The following is a 20123-nucleotide window of genomic DNA, read 5'->3' on the forward strand; positions in this document are numbered from 1 at the left end:
GTGCGCTCCCACGCCCCGGGCCGCCCCACGCCAGCCCTCCCGGATAGGGCCCGCTTTGATCGCAGCTCCTACGCCCTCGCTTTCCTTACCGGCCAGGATGAGTGTCAAGCTGTGTGTTTCCGCGCTTCCAGGGGCTCCGCAGAGCTCTTATAGGGGGAAGGGGAAGGGGAAACTAGGGGTAGGGGGCGGCTGGAAGGACCCCGGGCCCCAGAGATCCGAAGCTGCGGATGGACAAACCGCCAAAACACTTTCGCTCCTTCTCGAGAGGGAAATAGCGAGCGAGAAAAAGAAGCAAGATGGCGGCTAGCCAGCCCCTACGTACGACGTCATGCGGCGGCGTACGTAAGGCAAATCCCCGCAAGACCGCCCCCCGGCGCCGAGACGGCCGGATCACGTGACGTCTCCGCGACGACCCAACCCCGACGGAAGGTGACGGCGCCGCTTGCTGGACCGAAGGAGTTCCTGTGATCAGAGCTCAAGATGCAGGGTGAAGATTTCGCCTGAGATCTCTCCAGGAACTCTTAAAGAGACCTCAATTACAGGTTGTTATGCCTCAGGGAAGTGAGCACTCTTGTAGGTGCTGGAAAGTTGTGTGAATTGGTTAAAACAACACTTCGGCAGTGTGTATCAAAATTAAACTATGCATAGTTTTTAACCTTGGTATTTGGCAGTATCGGTATTTTCTAGAAATGTACATACACAATACTCAGTATTCATAATACCAAAACCTGTTTGTTAATAAAGATACAGAGATAAATGCATTATGTTACACCCATATTATGGAATATTTGGAAGCCATTAAATTCAGAATAATGTTTAAGGACAAGGGAACTGTTTAAGCCATAATACGCTTATGCCATAAATGTGCTATAAAAACACACATATATGCATAGTCATAGAAAAAAAGACTTTAAAATGTACTCTGAAATGTTTATAATGGTAAACACTTTAACAGTAGTTTTCTTAGAGCCATCAGGTTTTTAAAAATATTTTATGCATGGCTTTCTGTAATTTCCAGATTTTACAATCAGAAAAAATTTTGAGTGATAAAATTGTTATGAGAAACAAATGATAAATGTGTGTATACATATATAGTGCATACATGTGTGTATATAGTGTGCATGCTTATGTAAATATATATAGCATTGTGTTTAAGATACAAAAAGGATTACATATTTTTTAGGCTTTAAAATAAGACAAACAGGTATGAATGAACAGTTCTGCTAATTAATTACTATGTAGTATGGATAAGTTAACATCTCTTAAATTCAGTTTTCTCATTTTGTAAAATGGAGATAATAACACCTACTTCTCAAGTTTGTGTTATTAACTCACCAAATATTTATTGAGCACCTACTATATGTGCTAGGTACTGGGATACAAAAGTAAAGAAAAGTTAAGATCTTGGTCCTAACGAAACAGTGTAGTGATGCAGATCACATAGTAGATTTGGATATGTGCAGTGAAGGAAACAAACAGGGTATTAAGGTAAAGAATAACTGGAAAAAAAGGGGAGAGAAAAGAAGGTCAGGAAGGAAGGAAAGACAGAGGGAAGGAAGGAAGGGAAACAGGAAGGAAGAAAAGAATAACCAGGAAGACAGGCACTCCGGATTTACTTTATGTGGTCAGTGAGTACCTTTCTGAGAAGGTGCCATTTAAACTGGGACCTAAATAACAGTCCTATGAGTAGGTACTCAGCAATGCATAGAGTAGGTGGAAAAGTGCTCTGGACCAAATGAACTGCAGTTACAAGTGCCCTGATTTGGGAAAGAGCTTGGAATGTTCTAGGAACTAGGAGCTTAGTTGAGAGAGAGTGGCACAAGATGAAACTAAAAGGAGAGACAAGGGCTAGGCTTAGAGGGGCCTTGGAGGCCAGGGTAAGGAGTTCAGAATGTCTTCCAGGTACAGTGAAAAGTCATTGGAAGATTTTAAGAAGGGGAGTCACATGGTCTGATTTTCCATTTTAAGGAGCTCACCGTTACTGCTGAGTGAAGAGTGTGAAGAATGGATTAAAGGGAGGTGAGAATAGAAGCAAGAAGCCCCACTAGGCAGTAATGAAGTAATTACGTTAGTGAAGAATGATAGTAGCTTGGAGTAGGATAGAGGCTGTGGGATGGAGAGAAGTAGACAGGTTTGGTATATATTTTTAGAGCTAGAATATACTTGCTTGTGGGAGATGATCACTCCTAAGTGAGGGGAAGGTGTGAAGAAGAGAGAAGAATCAATGATGACGTAGATTTAGGGACTTCCCTGGCAGTCCAGTGGTTAAGGCTCTGCACTTCCACTGCAGGGGGCACAGGTTTCATCCCTGGTCAGGGAACTAAGATTCTGCATGCTGCACAATGCGGCCAAAAATTAAAAAAACAAACAAACAAACAAAAACAACGACATAGGTTTATGGCTTGAACAATTAGGTGGATGACAGTGACGTTTATAGAGACCATGGGGATGGGAGAGGGAAGGAAAGCAGTTTGGTTGGTGGAGCAATAAAAATTTAATATTAAAAAGAAAAAATTGAGAACAATTAGATTTTAGGCATGTTAAATTTGAGGTGTTCACATAGTGTCCAACTGTAGATAAAATATGCAGTTGACATGGATGTCTTGGGCTCAGAGGGGAAGTTGGGGTTGGAGATAGAGATTTGGGCTTCATTGACATGTTTCATATGTACTTCACGTGTTTCAAGCAGTGGGAAGAGATAAGATAACTCAGAGAGAGAGATTAGAGAAACAAGAATAAAGGGCCAGACCTAAAGAACAACAACATTTGGAGGTTAGGTGGAGGTGGAGGATTAAGCAAAGAACACTGAGCAGATGCCAGAGAACTGGAAAACCCAAGAGGATGATGTCACAGAAGCCAAGAGAGGAGAGTATTGTAAGAAAGTGTGAGCAATCGACTATGTTAAATGCTGCTGAGAGGTCAAGTCCTATGAAGAAGGAGCCGGAAGTGTCAATTGTATTTGGCAACATGGAGGTTACTGGTATCTTTTACAAGAATCTTTGGTGGAGCAGTGAGGTCAGAAGCCGTATGGTAGTGAGCTAAAAATGAGATAAATGTTGAGAAAGTGGAGACTAGATAAACCATTCTTTCCAGAACTTGAACTTTGTCATGACAGAGAAAGAAAGTAGTGGCTGGAGAGATGTGGAGTAAAGAGAGACATTTTAAAACATTGGAGACAATAGATCATGTTGGTATGATAATAGGAATAATCCAGAAGAGGGAAGAGGTGGCAATTGTGTAGTAGAGAAAGGGAAACTAAAAGAGAGAAATCCATGAGAAGGTGTGAAGAGGTGAGTCCAGAGCACTGTTGGAGGAGAAGATAGTTGCAGCTCTAGGGACAATTGATGATTTGACGGTGGGAACATAAAGGAAGTCCCATTGATGGCTTCTATTTTCTAGGTGAAGTAGGGAGCAAAGTAATCTGATGAGAGGGCTTGGTATGTAGAAGTTTGAGGAGAAGGAGATTCAAAATTTATCTCAGAGAGTGAAAAAGTAAACCTAGTGTGAGGAACAGAGTAGGATTCCCATGATCTGCTGAGAGCATTTTTTGAAGTTGTGATTATGGATCTAAAATATGCCATTCAGTTTATTCATATGATTTCTCCAAGCAATGTTAGCTCTTTGGTACAGCTACAGAAAAGATAGAAAGATTCACCCATGCTGAGTTTTACCAGGCAAGTGTAACATAGGGAGGCAAGGATATCTGTAAGTGAGGGACTGTAATGATAATACTGCGTTTAAACATATGGTGGATGTGTAGTAGATGGTAACTTGTGTCCACTTTATAAATTGTTTATGGTATATTTTATATCCAAAGGTTACCTACCACCTCTCCTAGTCTGAGCTGTCTTTTATACCACTGTGGTCATGAAATTGTCACTGTAGCAATGTTGGAATAAATAAAATAATAAAGAGAGGTAAATCACAGGCACTCAACCCCCACCCCATTGATAATCAACGATCTTTTGAAATGGAAAAGCTTGGCTGATATAGGGCCATTGCCAGCGAAAGGCCTGCTGACTGTCCCCAGGCAGACAGGGAAGCATAACTTTGGTGAATTTTCCAAAATACTCTAGGATGTTGTCTAGAGTATTTTAGAACAGAAATATCTTTCATTAGCAATGTAGAACAGCTCCGGCCATCAGATGAACTTATCTTAACCGAGGTCACAAGACTGGTGTATACAGCCAGAATAGTTATTAATTTCCAAGAGCTGTAATTTATATACCTGAATACTCAAGATTGCAAAGCCAGTGCATTTTCTATGTAGACAAACCTACTCAGGAAACCAAAGGCATTAACAGAAGGTTGCTTGATGAGCACAGGTTCAGAACAAGTGGAGTTGTGTGTACAGACTCTTCTTGATTCATCTAACTCCATGACAGGACTGTTTTGTCCCAGAGATAGAAATACTCAGTTTCCAATGGTTGCAACTTTGTACATTGATCTCCAATATAGTAGGGGCATCCTGCTGCACTGTTGACTTGGGCTCCTTCTCTCCTGACAGCATTTGGATGGGCACTGACCCTAAAGTGACCCTGTATGCTCTTTTCTCTGTTTCCGTGGCTACCCAAACCTCTTAACAACATTCCTCATTAAAAGTCAAGTTACAGGGCTTCCCTGGTGGCGCAGTGGTTGAGAGTCCGTCTGCCGATGCAGGGGACGCGGGTTCGTGCCCCGGTCCGGGAAGATCCCACATGCCGTGGAGCGGCTGGGCCCGTGAGCCATGGCTGCTGGGCCTGCGCGTCCGGAGCCTGTGCTCTGCAATGGGAGAGGCCATGACAGCGAGAGGCCTGGGTACCGCAAAAAAAAAAAAAAAAAAAAAAAAGTCAAGTTACAATCAAGTCAGGCCAGTTTGTGTGTTTTTTTGTTTGTTTGTTTTTTATTGGCGGTACGCGGGCCTCTCACTGTTGTGGCCTCTCCCGTTGCAGAGCACAGGCTCCGGATGCGCAGGCCCAGCAGCCATGGCTCACGGGCCCAGCCGCTCCGTGGCATGTGGGATCTTCCCGGACTGGGGCATGAACCCGCGTCCCCTGCATCGGCAGGCGGACTCTCAACCACTGCGCCACCAGGGAAGCCCAGTCACTTTTAATTTTTTTGCTGCCCAGCCAATTGTATATAAAATGTAAACATGAAGCCACCAATTCAAATCATTTATTGCTACATAGTAATTAAGAGAAGTAAGGTTGTAATACATTTCCCTTTTTCTAAAATTTATATATAGTGTCCATCAACAGATGAATGGATAAAGAAGATGTGGCACATATATACAATGGAATATTACTCAGCCATAAAAAGGAACGAAACTGAGTTATTTGTAGTGAGGTGGATGGACCTAGAGACTGTCGTACAGAATGAGGTAAGTCAGAAATAGAAAAACAAATATCGTATGCTAACACATATATATGGAATCTAAAAAAAAAAAGAAAAAAGAAAATGGTCAGAAGAACCTAGGGGCAAGATGGAAATAAAGATGCAGACCTACTAAAGAATGGACTTGAGGATACGGGGAGGGGGAAGGGTAAGCTGGGACAAAGTGAGAGAGTGGCATGGACATATATACACTACCAAATGTAAAATAGATAGCTAGTGGGAAGCAGCTGCATAGCACAGGGAGATCAGCTCGGGGCTTTGTGACCACCTAGAGGGGTGGGATAGGGAGGGTGGGAGGGAGGGAGATGTTATAGGGAAGAGATATGGGGACATATGTATATGTATAACTGATTCAGTTTGTTATAAAGCAGAACTGACACACCATTATAAAGCAATTATACTCTAATAAAGATGTTAAAAAATTATATATATATGTGTACATATATATATGCTTTTTCAGATTCTTTTTCATTATAGGTCATTACAAGATATTGAATATAGTTCCCCGTGCAATACGTAGGACCTTGTTGTTTATCTGTTTTATATAAAGTAGTGTGTATCTGTTAATCCCAAACTCCTAATTTATCCCTCCCCCACCACTTCCCCTTTGGTAACCATGTTTGTTTTCTGTGCCTGTGAGTCTGTTTCTGTTTTGTAAATAAGTTCATTTTTATCATTCTTTGAAGATTTTTTTGATTCCACATATAAGTGAAATCATATGATATTTGTCTTTCTCCGTCTGACTTATTTCACTTAGTATGATAATCTCTAGGTCCATCCATGTTGCTGTAAATGGCATTATTTCATGATAGTACATTTCTTTGTTAGCACTGGGATTAGGTATTTTGAATAACTTTCAGGCTTCTATTGGAAAATAGAATTTCATGTGTTACAGAGTATCGGTAGTTCACACCCAGTTCAGATTTTATTTCTTTGTATTCTCCATTTTTATTTCTGCTGGGGTTAATTAAACCATTATTTCAGAAATATTTCTTTGAGTTGCTGAGAGTATCAGTGAGATAAATGCTTCAAATGGGAATTAATAGTAAGCACAATACTCTAGGGATTGGACCGTTGTTAACTTTATAGGGCACTGTCTTGATAGGAAGAAAAGAAAAGAGGAATAGTGATTGAAAGAGAATTGAGAAAAAGCTTCGCAAAGTATTTAACAGCCTGGATAAATTGCAGTGAAATGAAACTCTTCATTTCAATATTCATTATTACCTGTATGAGACTTTTAATTGGAAAGTGTTAATCATAATAATGATTAATAAAATAGTACCACCTATTAGGCTACATGTTACCAGGCCACCTGCCCAACCTTGGAAAATGCTAGGATGATGAACCATCTCAGTTTGCATGAGACTGTCGTGGTGTTAGTACTGAAGGTCCCATGATCCAAAAAAACTTCTCAGTCCAGGACAAAGTGGGATTGTTGGTCACCCTATGCTGGCTGCAATGAAGTGGAGCCATAAATCTTAGTTCTAAAGTTCTTCCACATTAAAATCTCCTTTTGATCTCTACGGTCTGCCTGAGAAGATGCCCTTTCTGAGACCACTAACAGGAAGGGAGCCTTTTCTGATACCAGAGAAGGTTCTTTTAATCTTGAGGGGTTAGCCAGGCTGCAGCAAACCAAGAAGTTAGGCCTCAGGAGCCCCTGGCAGCAACGGAATACATCAGTTCTGTGGTTCTCACTTGACTGTTAGTGCTGCATTAACTTCTTCTACACTGTTATAGCTGCAAATTATCACATGCTTGCTGGGAGCCAGCACTGTTCTGGGTTCTTTACACATATCATTTTATGTGGCAAATTGCAATGCGGATCATAAAACTGGGCTCAAAAAGGATAAGGGGCTTGCTTTAAGCTCACAATGCTAATTGGGGCTAGAGTTGGTGTTTTGAACTTAGGTCTAACTTTAAGCAAAGCTGATGCAGTCTGGAAGGTTCTTTGCATACTTTCTCTGACCCTTCACTCAAGGACTGTATCTCTTCATCACTTGCTCTATGACCTTCAGGTACAGTGACTGGTGCTGTTAACTAGATCAGGCTCTTTTCTTGCTGGTAGAGCGTTATGCTGCATGACCATTGCTGGTGAAATCTCCCTCAGCTCAATGACAGAAGGTGATTTCAAGTGATTCTTTAAAGAGCACAGAAAGAATAAGCATGAACAAATACTACCCATTGTTAAAAGATTAACACCCAAAGCAAGAAATACAGTTGCTTAAAATCATTAAGTAATAAATCATCAGTAATTTGGTCTGATACAATTAAAAACACTGAAGTAACTAGATTACTGATTTAGAGAGTGAAATCCCCAGTCACTCTCCTTAAAATTCAAATTGAATCAACAGTTCAGCAATGCATTAATTATCCAACTTTATCAATGTTATGAAATGAGGAGGTAGTGAGAAGGTATTTACGCTTACGTGGTACCATGCAAATATAAGTTCTAGTTATTTGCTTAACATTTTGACCTTTATCTAAGGTCGCAGAATGAAAGAAAATTTGGGCTCAAGATTTTTATTATTACTTTTTGTTCAGGACCCAAATTTGCAAAAGGTAAGTTTTTTCCAGGAACAGTGGAAGAAAAAAACAATGAGCAACAGCCTGTTGCCTGTTCTCTAGCAGTGTGACTTCTGGGCTGGCCAGCCAGCCCATGGTACTAGTTGAGGGTTTAAGGGCTTATTAGGATGAAGTGCATTGTTAACAAATCATAACTAACTATTGTTGCCTTGAATTAGAAGAAAGTTTCCTTAAATCAGACTAGAGGGGACTTCCCTGGTGGTCCAGTGGTTAAGACTCCACACTTCCACTGCAGGGGGCGCGGGTTCGATCCTTGGTCAGGGAAGTTCTGCATGCCTGAGGTGTGCCCCCCCCGAAAAAAAATCAGCCTAGAGGGAATTTTGCTTTAAAGGATTGGCATCAGTCTTGCTAATAAGTATTGCATAGAACTTTATTAGGTCAGAGATGACCTAATGTCAGGGGAAGAATTTACCTTTTTTGAAGTGGATTGCAGAAAATAAATGGAATGGGAATTCTTAATACATTACTCAAAATGTGTATTTGCTATTTGTAAATGTCATGATGTGTATCATAAATCTGTATTATTCGCTTTAATATGGGACATTTAACTTTATATATGTTATACTTAACTTTTATTTCTTTTTTCCTTCAACAAATAAGACAGTCTAAACTCCTGCTCTTAGGGAGTGTATAATCAAGTGGGATGAGAAAGGGGTGAGGTTAAAAAAATTACAAGCAATTATAACTAATGGTGATAAATGCTCTGATGAGGGAATTAAAAGTTACCATGTGAGCCAAAAGAATGGGCACCTAAACCAGATATACAGAGAGGGCTGGTCAGGGAAGATGGATCCTAACATTTTATAGGAATTAGCTACATATATGGGTGTGTGTTAAGAGTGAGTGTGTGTCTGTGATGGAGGAGGTAATTGCAGTATTTGGTGGGACAGTGTTTGGGGAAAGAGAGGCAGTTGGCTTGCATATAGAGAAGGGTGAAGAATGGTGCGGGCAGAGGAAGCATCGTGTGGAAAGACACCCCTAAACCCAAGGGAATATGGCATGTTTGAGGATTTTAAAGTATCTTGGGCGACTTCCCTGGCGGTCCAGTGGTTAAGACTTCACCTTCCAGTGCAGGGGGTGTGGGTTTTATCCTTGGTCGGAGAGCTAAGATCCCACATGCCTCGTGGCCTAAAAAACAAAACATAAAACAGAAGTAATATTGTAACAGATTCAATAAAGACTTTAAATATCAAAAAAATCTTTAAAAAAATAAAGTATCTTGGTAGCTCTGTTGCTTAAAGCGAAAGAGAAGTAGAAGTAAAAAGCAAAACTGCAGAGGTGATCAGAGACCAGACTGCAAAGAGCCTTCTAAACTGAGTCTGGATTCTACCCCAGGGGCAAGAGGAGCCTTTGGATGAATTTACACTGGGATATTATGTAGTCTAGGTAAAATTGGTGAATTTTCTTGGCATTGCACATGGAATACAGCGTAATGTATATTATTCCTTAGTCATTTGTAGTCAAATGAAACTATTACCACAATCAAGGTAGCATTTTCATCACTGATCTTATTATTTTTTAAATTACAAAAGCTGCATGTGCAAGCTAGTTGGAAATTATATATATATATATATATATATATATATATATATATATATATATATGTGCAATAAGAAAATGGAAACAGAAATTCTCTCCACCCTCCCTTGGGGTAATCTTTTAAAATTTGAATCTCAACAAGTTCCTTCCTTGTCTTAAATTCCTTTAATTGCTTCAGTTGCCTCTGTATAAAGATAAAAATCTTTACGTGAAGGCTTGCTGTGGTCCCCCACCTGCCTTTCCAGCTTTTTCTGGCATAGCTCTCTACTTTCTAGCCAGCAGGACTGGATCTTAAACCAAGTTATGTGTTGCTTTACCCCTCTTGCCTTAGAGCCTTTGCCCTGCGTTTTCCTTCTCCCTCTACTGCTCTTTTCTCTCTGTTTTACCCCTACTTTTGTATATTCTTAAATATAAATGAATATTTTAAATAACTGCTAATTAATGATTATTGAGTAGTTATTTTGTCAGGTTCTGTGCTTTACATACATTGTATCTCTTTTTGGTTTTTAAAAAATATTTATTTATTTACATATTTATTTTTGGCTGCATTGGGTCTTCGTTGCTGCGCGCGGGCTTTCTCTAGCTGTGGTGAGTGGGGGCTACTCTTCATTGTGGTGCATGGGCTTCTCATTGCGATGGCTTCTCTTCTTGTGGAGCATGGGCTCTAGGCACGTGGGCTTCAGTAGTTGTGCCTCTCAGGCTCTAGAGCACAGGCTCAGTAGTTGTGGCGCACGGGCTTAGTTGCTCCGCCGCATGTGGGATCTTCCCGGACCAGGGCTCGAACCCGTGTCCCCTGCATTAGCAGTCGGATTCTTAACCACTGCACCACCAGGGAAGCCTGTATACATTGTATCTTTTAACCCTCACAAAACCTGTAACTGGTGTTGTCATTATTTTGCAAATAAGGAATTGTAATTTTCCCCAAACTGTGCAGCTAGGAAGTGGAGTTCCTGGGTTTACATGGATTCAGGTACTTCCTGAATCCTTAGACCAAAATAAGTTCCTGGTTACAGGCTCCTGTATAACATCCTTATAGTTCTAGTTCTAGTTCTAGTTCTCCCTTATAATCCTTGTTGCGTTTACTGTTAAATGTCTGCCTTTCCAATTAAACTAGAAACTGTATGAAGACAGAGACCCTGTGTGATCTGCTTCTATGCCAGGACCTAGTGTATAGTAAATGCTTATTCCATACTTCTGGAGTGGATGTTGAATGGATAGTAATCTTCATTGCACGGTGCATAGTAGTTTTGGGGCAATAGCTTGAATTCTGGAGTCAGAAAGAAGAGAAATTCAGATACAAACTCTGCCAATATATAACCTTGAGATGGTATTTAACCTCTTTAAGCCTCAATTTCTTCACCTATAACATAGAGATAATAATACTTTTCCCTCCATATAATTGCTCTGAGGAATGAATAAGATGATATCAAATAGCTCCCAGCACAGGATGTGACACATCCTTTTGTCTTATCAACTTTGAATGTAAAATATTCAAGGACATGTATCAAGACTTGTAATCATTTTGTATCTTCTACTGTGCATGGCATATATAAAGTCTATAGTAGATAACCAATAAGTAGTTACATTGAATGCCAGGAGGTATTTCTGTGAGGCTAGGGTTTATGATTTCAGTCTGTTTACCTTACCAGTCAAGGGGTAAAAATAAAGCAGTTTTCTTATCACTGTTTCTTGGCTAAGTGGGATTGTTGCTGGCTGCTCAGGGTGGAATGGGGGTGAGATTACACAGATCAGAGTTGAGTCAGTATCTATCTAGGCCATACTATGCAAGATGCAAGACACTTAGAAGGTGCGTAAGCCAGTAGATCTTGGGTGTGGTTAGAACTCATGGATTTGCTAATTTCCACAATCTTGACTTATTCATTCATTCATTTATCAAAACATTTGTATAAAATAACTATATGTAGAGTGCTGTTCTAGGTATTCTGGGCAGTGATTCTCACACACTCTTGGTGCTGGCCACAGAAAAAGCACCTGAGGAATTGTTAAGATCATAAATTCTTGGGTCTCACACTCTGGAATTTGTGGTAAAGGGCTGCAAGGTCCTGGGGACTCATGTTTTAAAAAAATTCTTTATGTGATTCTGATGGACTCTTCTAAGAAAGCAAATATACTGAAGGCACTGTTCGTATTCACAAAGATGATTGGGAAAGGAGCATAGGTAATAAGGAAAACATAGTCAAGCCATGTCAGTTTTGTTGTTGTTTGTTGGTTTGATTTTGGCTCTAGGTAATATAAATTTATTTGTCCATATCATCCCTCCTGCAAAATACGGCCTAAGGCTTCACAGACAGGCCAAGTGCTATTGTTTTCTTCATGTTACTATTGGGAGTAAAAGTGTGCTGGTAGACAAATATGTGGACTGATAGATTGTGTTTATATATAAGCTGGTATGTAATTAGAAGCATACATGATAATATAAAGTCTACTTAGGTTTAGTGAATTCTAGGTCAGGAAAAGATGAAATAGAATTGTCTGGAGAGGTCTGATATCCTTACCAAGTAGGCTGTCTATCCTGAAGAATTAGTGTAAAAATAAAGTGTTGGTAAGTACCTTTCTATCAATGCCCAGAAAATGCCCCCATTATCACTCACTCTGTGGACAGTCCTCTGGCTTCCCTGAAATTTGGGGAGGGGGGTGAAGTAGAGACACTGTATGTCTCCATCCACACAAACACAAATTCAGCATGAACCCTGAATATGAACGTATAGGTTTAGGACAGCAGAAAAAGTGCTGAGTGCAGAGCAAAAGCATGTATAAGAAAAACGTTTTCTCCTATTCAGTTCCAGGATGTAGAATAATACATATCCATTGCATTTTACATAATCAGGAATTTAATAGTTGCTATGTTGCAAAAGTTTGGTTCCAGCATTAAATCCAGTCGGCGAATATTATTGAGCATCTACTGTGTATGGAGGGGTCTTTCTAAACATTCCAACAGAAGTAAAACTCTGGTACCTTACCCTGACTCTAAGTTTACTCAGAGCCAGATGTTTTTACAAGCTATCTCAACATTCCTGTTATTAGTATCTGCTTTTAGTATGGAGGGTAATGTGACCTATCACCCAATTACTATTTATATATTTTTTGTGATTTTTTATATTTCCAGGTGTGAGTTTTTTGAGGGTGTTTTTGTACTATCTCTATGAGGCAGATAGTTGAGTCGCAGAACAGACTGTTAACACGGGACTTTCCAAGTGAGTAAGTAAGCACCTCATCCAAGGTCATGGATATAGGCTCTGACAACCACCCTAATTTAGCTTTAAATTTATCTTTTGGTCAAAATTTTTTACCTCAACCTAAAATACTTTTTCCCTGAAAAAAAGTGTGATTAAATATATTAAACTGATTTTGAATTAAAATATCAGGAAGAAACATAACTAAAAATAACAGGATATGATTAGTGGTTTTGATTCATAGACTATTTTTATCTTCTTCTGGAATCTGAGTATCCAGATTTGTATTTGCAGAGCAATACAAGAAAAAATGAGATTGCAATCTTTAGTTTTGAAGTTCTCTTCTTTTGAATTCTTAGCCTTATTTTTTTTTTTTTTTTTTTTTTTCTTTTTGCGGTATGCGGGCCTCTCACTGTTGTGGCCTCTCCCGTTGCGGAGCACAGGCTCCGGACGCGCAGGCCCAGCGGCCATGGCTCACGGGCCCAGCCGCTCCGCGGCATATGGGATCCTCCCAGACCGGGGCACGAACCCGTATCCCCTGCATCGGCAGGCGGACTCTCAACCACTGCGCCACCAGGGAGGCCCTTCTTAGCCTTATTGAAAGACTTGAGATCTTGATCCATTCTTGAATACTCTCATAGAACTAAATTTCTCCTGGACTAGATGTTAGCCTGTTTAAGGGTATGATAACGTTACTGTGGTTATGTTGTTTAAAAATCCTCATCTCCTAGAGATACATATAGAAATAATTATAGGTAAAATGATACAGTGTCTCAGTTTTGCTTTAAAAATATTCTAGCCAAACAAAACAAAGCAAAAAGAAAAAACAAATGGAGGAAATGCGTATGTAATAAGAATGGCAGAATGTTAATAATTGTTTAAGGTAGTTAGGGATACATTGTATTCTCTTTTCATTAATTTTTTAAAATTTCCACAATAAAATTTTTTTAAAGGTTTTTCTCAGTGACACATTCTACATCATATTCTTACTTCTCCCTGTTTTAGAAATCTTTCTGTTGACAAACCTTCTTCCAAAAGCACAGCTAGAATATAAGCAGCATCAAAATGACCCTTCCCATGCTTTGTTCATGAATACAAATTTAGCACCATTTACTGAATAACTTATGCTTGGTGCAGTTGCTGCTGAAGCAAGGGGCTTCAAAAGGAGCACATGATCTGGTTACTGAGAACAAGTCGCATTTCTGATCTTCAGTTTCCTTATTGGAAAATGAACAAACTAAACTGGATGATCTCAATAATCCCCTTGCAGTTCTCAGTGTCTTTGAATCTAGCTTCTTGGGAATAATGACCATAATGATCTTTTGGTTGAGACAGTGTAAAACAATTGGACTTTATATACATCTGCATATAATAACAGGTGATTTGGCACCAAATGCCTGTTCCTTCATCTGATAATAGGATACCCTTCATAACACTCCTTTCCTAGCCAATCACCCTTTATTTTCTCTGCTGGTGCTCATTTCTTTCCAAGGATAATCTGGGTTTTCCAGCCAAATCATTGCATTCAAGAACCTACCCTACAGTTTTTATGTTAGGTGAATCTTTGGAATTAGCTGGCAATAATGTTTATTTATAGTGGAAGATGACCTAGTTGTTGTCAGATAATTTATGCTCTAGCTTCGAAAATTCATGACATTCTAAAATATATTAGGGGCTTCCCTGGTGGTCCAGTGGGTAAGGCTCCATGCTCCTAATGCAGGGGGCCTGGGTTCGATCCCTAGTTGGGAACTAGATCCCACCTGCATGCCACAACTAAGAGTCCACATGCGGCACCTAAGAAGTCTGCACGCTGCAACTAAATGATCTCGCATGCCTCAACAAAGATCCCACATGCTGCAACTAAGACCCTGTGCAGCCAAAATAAAGAAAAAAAATATCATATTAAAGCTTTATAATTTAATTTAGTCTAGTTTTTTTTCACCCCCCCTCCCCCACCACGGGAGTTAACACATTCTCAAACTTAACATGGTTATTTTCCTTAGCTACAAAGAGCAAGATCAGGACCACACTAACGGTGCAATTTTACATACTATAAAAAGAACAAATACCAGGGTATCCTGAAAAAATGAACTCAAAGTAACTGTGGTTGTTTAGCAGAAGCATGAGCAAAATGTGTTTACAGAGTTGAATGTTGCTGTGGAGAATTCAGAACTATATATATATTATATAAATATATATATAATATATATATTTGTCACAAGAGAAAAAGATAAAACAACTCCCACAGTCTTTTCTTTGAAGCTTTCTTCACTAAATCTTAATTGTTATGTCTTTGTATTCTTTGGGTTCTGTTGGTATTATTAATTACATATAATAAATAATTTTTAAATACTGTCCAAATAGTATTTTACTCAGGGAGGCTTAGAGATATATTTTGCAGCCAACGTGACTAATTGTGGGTCTTTTTGCAATCTTTTCCTGGGAACTGGGAGTACAGAATGCAACTGTACGCCTTAGTTAACATTTTTATTTGCAGGGAGGTGGGCTGGGCTGGCAGGAACAAACGTAGGTAAGTTGGTAACTTCGATTTTTCTTCTGTTTTACAAATGAAAGAAAAGGCCTTTTTTTTTTTCCTCCAGATCCTTCACCTCTTCTTCCTCTCTCCCTTCTTTCCACAAATGTTTATGAAATTCTTTCTATGTGTCAACTTTTAGGGATTTAAAGAAGTGAAGATGGGGTTGTGATAGAGAAGAGGTTCTGACATTCCAATCACCAAGAAAGTCATGGGACTTCCCTGGCGGTCCAGTGGTTAAGACTCTGTCCTTCCACTGCAGGGGGCACAGGTTTGATCACTGGTTGGGGAACTAATATTCCGCATGCCCCTGCAGCATGGCCAAAAAACAAAAAAAACCCAAAAAACGTCATGATTTGTAGATTGTAGGACAGAGCTATACACAACTGCCTTTCCAATCCATGGCTCATAGCTCTGATTCTCTCCTCAGCTCTGGAATTGCATTTCCAATTTTTAATTGGATTTTTTTCTAGCTATCATTTGCTAACAATTACTATTAAGCTGTATATGCATTCTCTCTTTAAACTCCCTTAAGAAACCCGTGTAAGATGAGTACCCTGCCCGTTTTTTGATAAGAAGATACAGGTTTAGAGCAGTTAAGTAAATGGCTGAACTCTGGATTCAAATTGTCTGTTTATGGAAAACATCCACACTTTTGTGCCACCTCATCACTTTGCATACACCAGGATCCCAATCCCAAATGTCTATAGGAACTGAGGGTCCAGTGCAGACTGTGGGGAGCTGTGGAGCTCCTGCTACATTCAGCTGAAGCCAAACAGAGAAGCGGTTTTGGTGTTACGGTGGTCCCGATCTTTTGAAAGAAGCTGAATATAGATTTTTAAAAAATAAAACCTCCCAGTTATTAAATGATGTTATTTAATTAACACATTATTTTTTAAATAATGTGAGAGCCAAAACATGTCTACAGGCACCCCAGCCTCAACACCTCTGCAACTGTGTTCATCTCTTCTCTTCAAAACCTGTTCACATTCCTGTCCTTACCACAGTAGTGGCATCTCTAGCCACAGAATGTGCTGGGTTCAAAACTGAAGTTGTTTCTGACTCCTTTCTCTCCTTCATCCCACATTTCCAACCCAGAAATATCTCTCAAATCTGATACTCCTCTCTATCCATTCCCCCAACCCTCATGCTACTGTCTTTGGTCAAGTTCTTATTTCTATCTGGATTGTAGCAGTATATCTTACCTGACATCCCTATTTCTAATCTTTCTTCTCTGCAGAACTGCCAGTCAGTTAACTTCCAAGAAAAAAAACAAAAACAAAAAAACAAATTTGCTCCCAAATCAATAGAGAGAAAGAATGGATTATTAAAAAGATAATTTGGGGGAAATTGGCTCACTATATGGAGAAAATTAAAACCTACTTCCCACCTAACACCATATAGAAGAGTGGGCTATGGATGGATTAAAGATCTAAAAGTGAAAGGCTAAATGACAAAGTTAATAGAAGAACACGTAGGAGAATATATTTGTGATTTTGGGTCAGAGAGGACTTCTTAAAACAAAAGCCTCAACTGTAAGGAAAAAAATTGACAAAGGCAATTATATCAAAACTGAGTATTTCTGTAAATGATGTTAACAAAGGAAAGAATAGGAAAAAGAATTTGTAACGTCTAAACCTACCTGAGAATTAATATATAGAATATTTTAAAATATTCTTACAAAAGACAGCAACCCCAATGAAAAAATGGGCTAAGGATAAAAAGAAAAAAAATGGGCCAAAGATGTTTACAGGAAGAGGAAACTTGAAAAGCGAATGAGTTTATGAGTGGAAGCTGGTCATTGGTAATCAGAGAAATGCAAATAAAAACAGCAATGAAATAGTTTATACCAAGTAAACTGGCAAATATTAGAAAGTTTAAGCAAGGTGAGGGAATTTACCCTCATGCATTACTGTTGAAAATGTAGCCCGGTGTAGCTGCTTTGGAGAGCAGCCTGGCATGATTTAGTCAAATTAAGAATTCTCATACAGATGTATAACAGGACACATAAGAGGATGTTCATTGTAGCTTTTTTTTTTTTTTTCGGTATGGTAGTAAGGAGTTGAGCATTCATCATTTGGAGAGTGGATAGTAAAATGTGTTGAATGCACACCCTTATATAGCAATTACAATAAACAGATTAGATATACACAGAGCCATACAGATACACTTTAAAACCATAATGTTTAGTTAAAAAAAATGCTAAAGGGACTTCTCTGGTGGTCCAGCGGTTAAGAATCCACCTTCCAATGCAGGGGACACAGTTCCATCCCTGGTCAGGAAACTAGGATCCTACATGCCGAGGGGCAACTAAGCCTGCACGTCATAACTAGAGAGAAGCCCACGTGCCTCAATGGAGAACCTGGGCGCCACAACGAAAGATCCCACGTGCCGCAACTAAGACCCGACACAGCCAAAAATAAATGGACATAAAAAAATGCTAAAGGACTTCCGTGGCAGCGCAGTTGTTAAGAATCCACCTGCCAATGCAGGGGACATGGGTTCGAGCCCTGGTCCGGGATGATCCCACATGCTGTGGAGCAACTAAGCCCATGCACCACAACTACTGAGCCTGTGCTCTAGAGCCTGCATGCCACAACTGCTGAGCCCGCGTGCCACAACTACTGAAGCCTGCGCACCTAGAGCCCGTGCTCCGCAACAAGAGAAGCCACCGCAATGAGAAGCCCGTGCACCGCAACAAAGAATAGACCCTGCTTGCTGCAACTAGAGAAAGCTGGCGGGCGCAGTAACAAAGACGCAATGCAGCCAAAAATAAATAATAAAAATTTTAAAAAGGTCCTTTAAAAAAACCCAAAAAAACCCAACAACAAAAAGAAAAAAAAACGCTAAAGAGATGAACTGTGTGACAAACTATCATTTACAAAAATTAAAAGTACGTGTACATTTTCTAAGAACACATAAAACAAAAAGTATCATTAAACATAATATGATTACATATGGTAGGAGTTAAGGGAAATGAAAAAGAATATGAGGATAAAAAGAGAATAAATAAAAGGACCAAAAAAATGATAATATGCCATGACCTATCAAGTGATTAACTCATCCCTGTGCATCTGAGGTCCAATAAGAATCCTATCCCTACACATGTGAACACACAGCACAGAGAGACACACACTTTCTCCTTATTACTCCCGAAGTTAAAACCCGTCATTAACTTTCTGTCACCTATAATTTAAGGTCAAATTTCATAATGAACTGGCCCTAAAGTAGGCCATCTTCCACCTCTCCCTGAAATTCTTGCCATCTGAGCACAACTTTCCTATTGTTCCTGTCATGATTTTTGACCCTTATCAAATTGTATTGTGATAATTTACTTGTTTGTCTTTCCTATTAGTCTGTGAGCTTCTAAAACTCCCAAGGGCATATAAACTAATAGAATGTCTTTTGTGTTTTTTTGGCAGCACAGTGCAGCATGCAAGATCTTACTTCCCCTACCAAGGATTGAACCCACACCCACTGCAGTGGAAGCCCAGAGTCCCAACCACTGGACTGCCAGGGACGTCCCTAGAATGTGATTTTAATCCTCAGGAAAATTATAGGTTGTCAGATGATACGTCTACTGTTCAAATATACAAACATTTATTGAATGGTTTCTAAATGTTTGTTGAATTAAGTAATTAATCAGTGAATTATCAAATCCAGCCACAACCTTAAGAAGTGAAACCTGGGGGACTTTCCTGGTGACGCAGTGGTTAAGACTCCCTGCTCCCAATGCAGGGAGCCTGGGTTCGATCCCTGGTCAGGGAACTAGATCCCACATGCATGCCGCAACTAAAAGTTCGCATGCCACAACTAAGGAACCCACCGGCCGCAACTAAGACCTGGTGCAACCAAATAAATAAATAAAATAAATATTTAAAAATATTCAGTACCATGTTGCCTATAGATTAAAAAAAAAAGATAGAGAAATCTGGCTCCAATCAACTCTCCAACGTCTTCTGGAATTGAACATTGCTGTGGGGAAATCTGGGGCCATCCTGATTTTTTTCTCCTTTATAAATGAGTTAGTCTTTTGCCTGGCTGTCCAAAGTATTCTTTATTTATATTTTCAGTACAATAACTTTCCTAGGATATGCTTGTGAAATAAAATTCATATTTTATGGCAAGACAAGAAAAATTTAAATAAAAAATTTCTCTGCCCTTTGGCCTCCTCTCTTCCCCCACTGTGCTTTATGTATCTGCATTGTGCATCAACCAAACTTCCCCACTGGCAAAAATACCTGCTCAACCATAAAGAGCAATATTCTCCTAGCATCAGTAACTTTAAGACAACTCCTTAAAGATAACATTCCTTCCATGGCCCTTAGATCTAGATTATGTAAACTGTCAATAATACGTCATTTGATGTATAGCCCCCTGTCTCAAAAAACTTATATAACTGTGCCTTGACTTCTGATGGGCAAAACAGTTCACAGAGCTTTCTGAAATGCTCTTCCTGGGTTATACTCCTCAAATTTGGCTCGAATAAAAGTTTCCATTTCTGTTTTAGATCGACTGATTAATTTTACATCGACAGCTTTTTCGGATGAATTTTCTCTGGTACTTAGTATGTTATTCCGAAGTGTACATTCACGTCCTCATTTATTTCAGGAAAGTTTTCTTGGATATCTTTAACTATTTGTTATGACATTATTTTGGGTTTCTTCTTCAAGGATTTAAATTATACATGTGTTGGTGTTTCTTTACTTGTTTCCTGTATAATGCTCTCTCCTTTAAAGTCTTTATATCACTTTTCTTATCTTTATACTCTATGATCCTTACTGTGTTTTCCTTCTGTGTCTATTCTCCCTGTGTTCCTTCTGTATCATCCTCATCTCTGTTGGGTTTGCTTTTTTCCTGTACTTCTTTCTATTCACATCTTATCTCCTATTACAGTCTCA

General features: G+C 39.4%; 1 protein-coding gene and 1 long non-coding RNA gene across 13 annotated transcripts in view; one reads left to right on the forward strand and one right to left on the reverse strand.

The window, feature by feature from the left end:
• The window catches only part of PRRC2C (proline rich coiled-coil 2C), a 96162-nt gene extending 95890 nt beyond the window's left edge, over positions 1-272 (reverse strand). For 11 of the 12 annotated variants that reach the window (XM_082615442.1, XM_082615449.1, XM_082615446.1 and 8 more), the window contains exon 1: positions 90-271. The gene's annotated coding sequence lies outside the window, so the exon portion shown is untranslated. Of the gene's footprint in view, positions 1-89 lie in introns of all 12 variants that reach the window. The other variant, XM_082615445.1, reaches the window with a different exon arrangement.
• Positions 273-467: 195 nt separating this feature from the next.
• The window catches only part of LOC309801035, a 79498-nt gene continuing 59842 nt past the window's right edge, over positions 468-20123 (forward strand). The window contains exons 1-2 of the long non-coding RNA XR_014293523.1: positions 468-542; positions 5225-5359. This is a non-coding gene — a long non-coding RNA (uncharacterized lncRNA). The remainder of the gene's footprint in view (positions 543-5224; positions 5360-20123) is intronic.

This window comes from Mesoplodon mirus (assembly GCF_964341445.2).
Source record: "Mesoplodon mirus genome assembly, chromosome: 3".
In the NCBI taxonomy this organism is placed as follows: Eukaryota; Metazoa; Chordata; class Mammalia; order Artiodactyla; family Ziphiidae; genus Mesoplodon; species Mesoplodon mirus.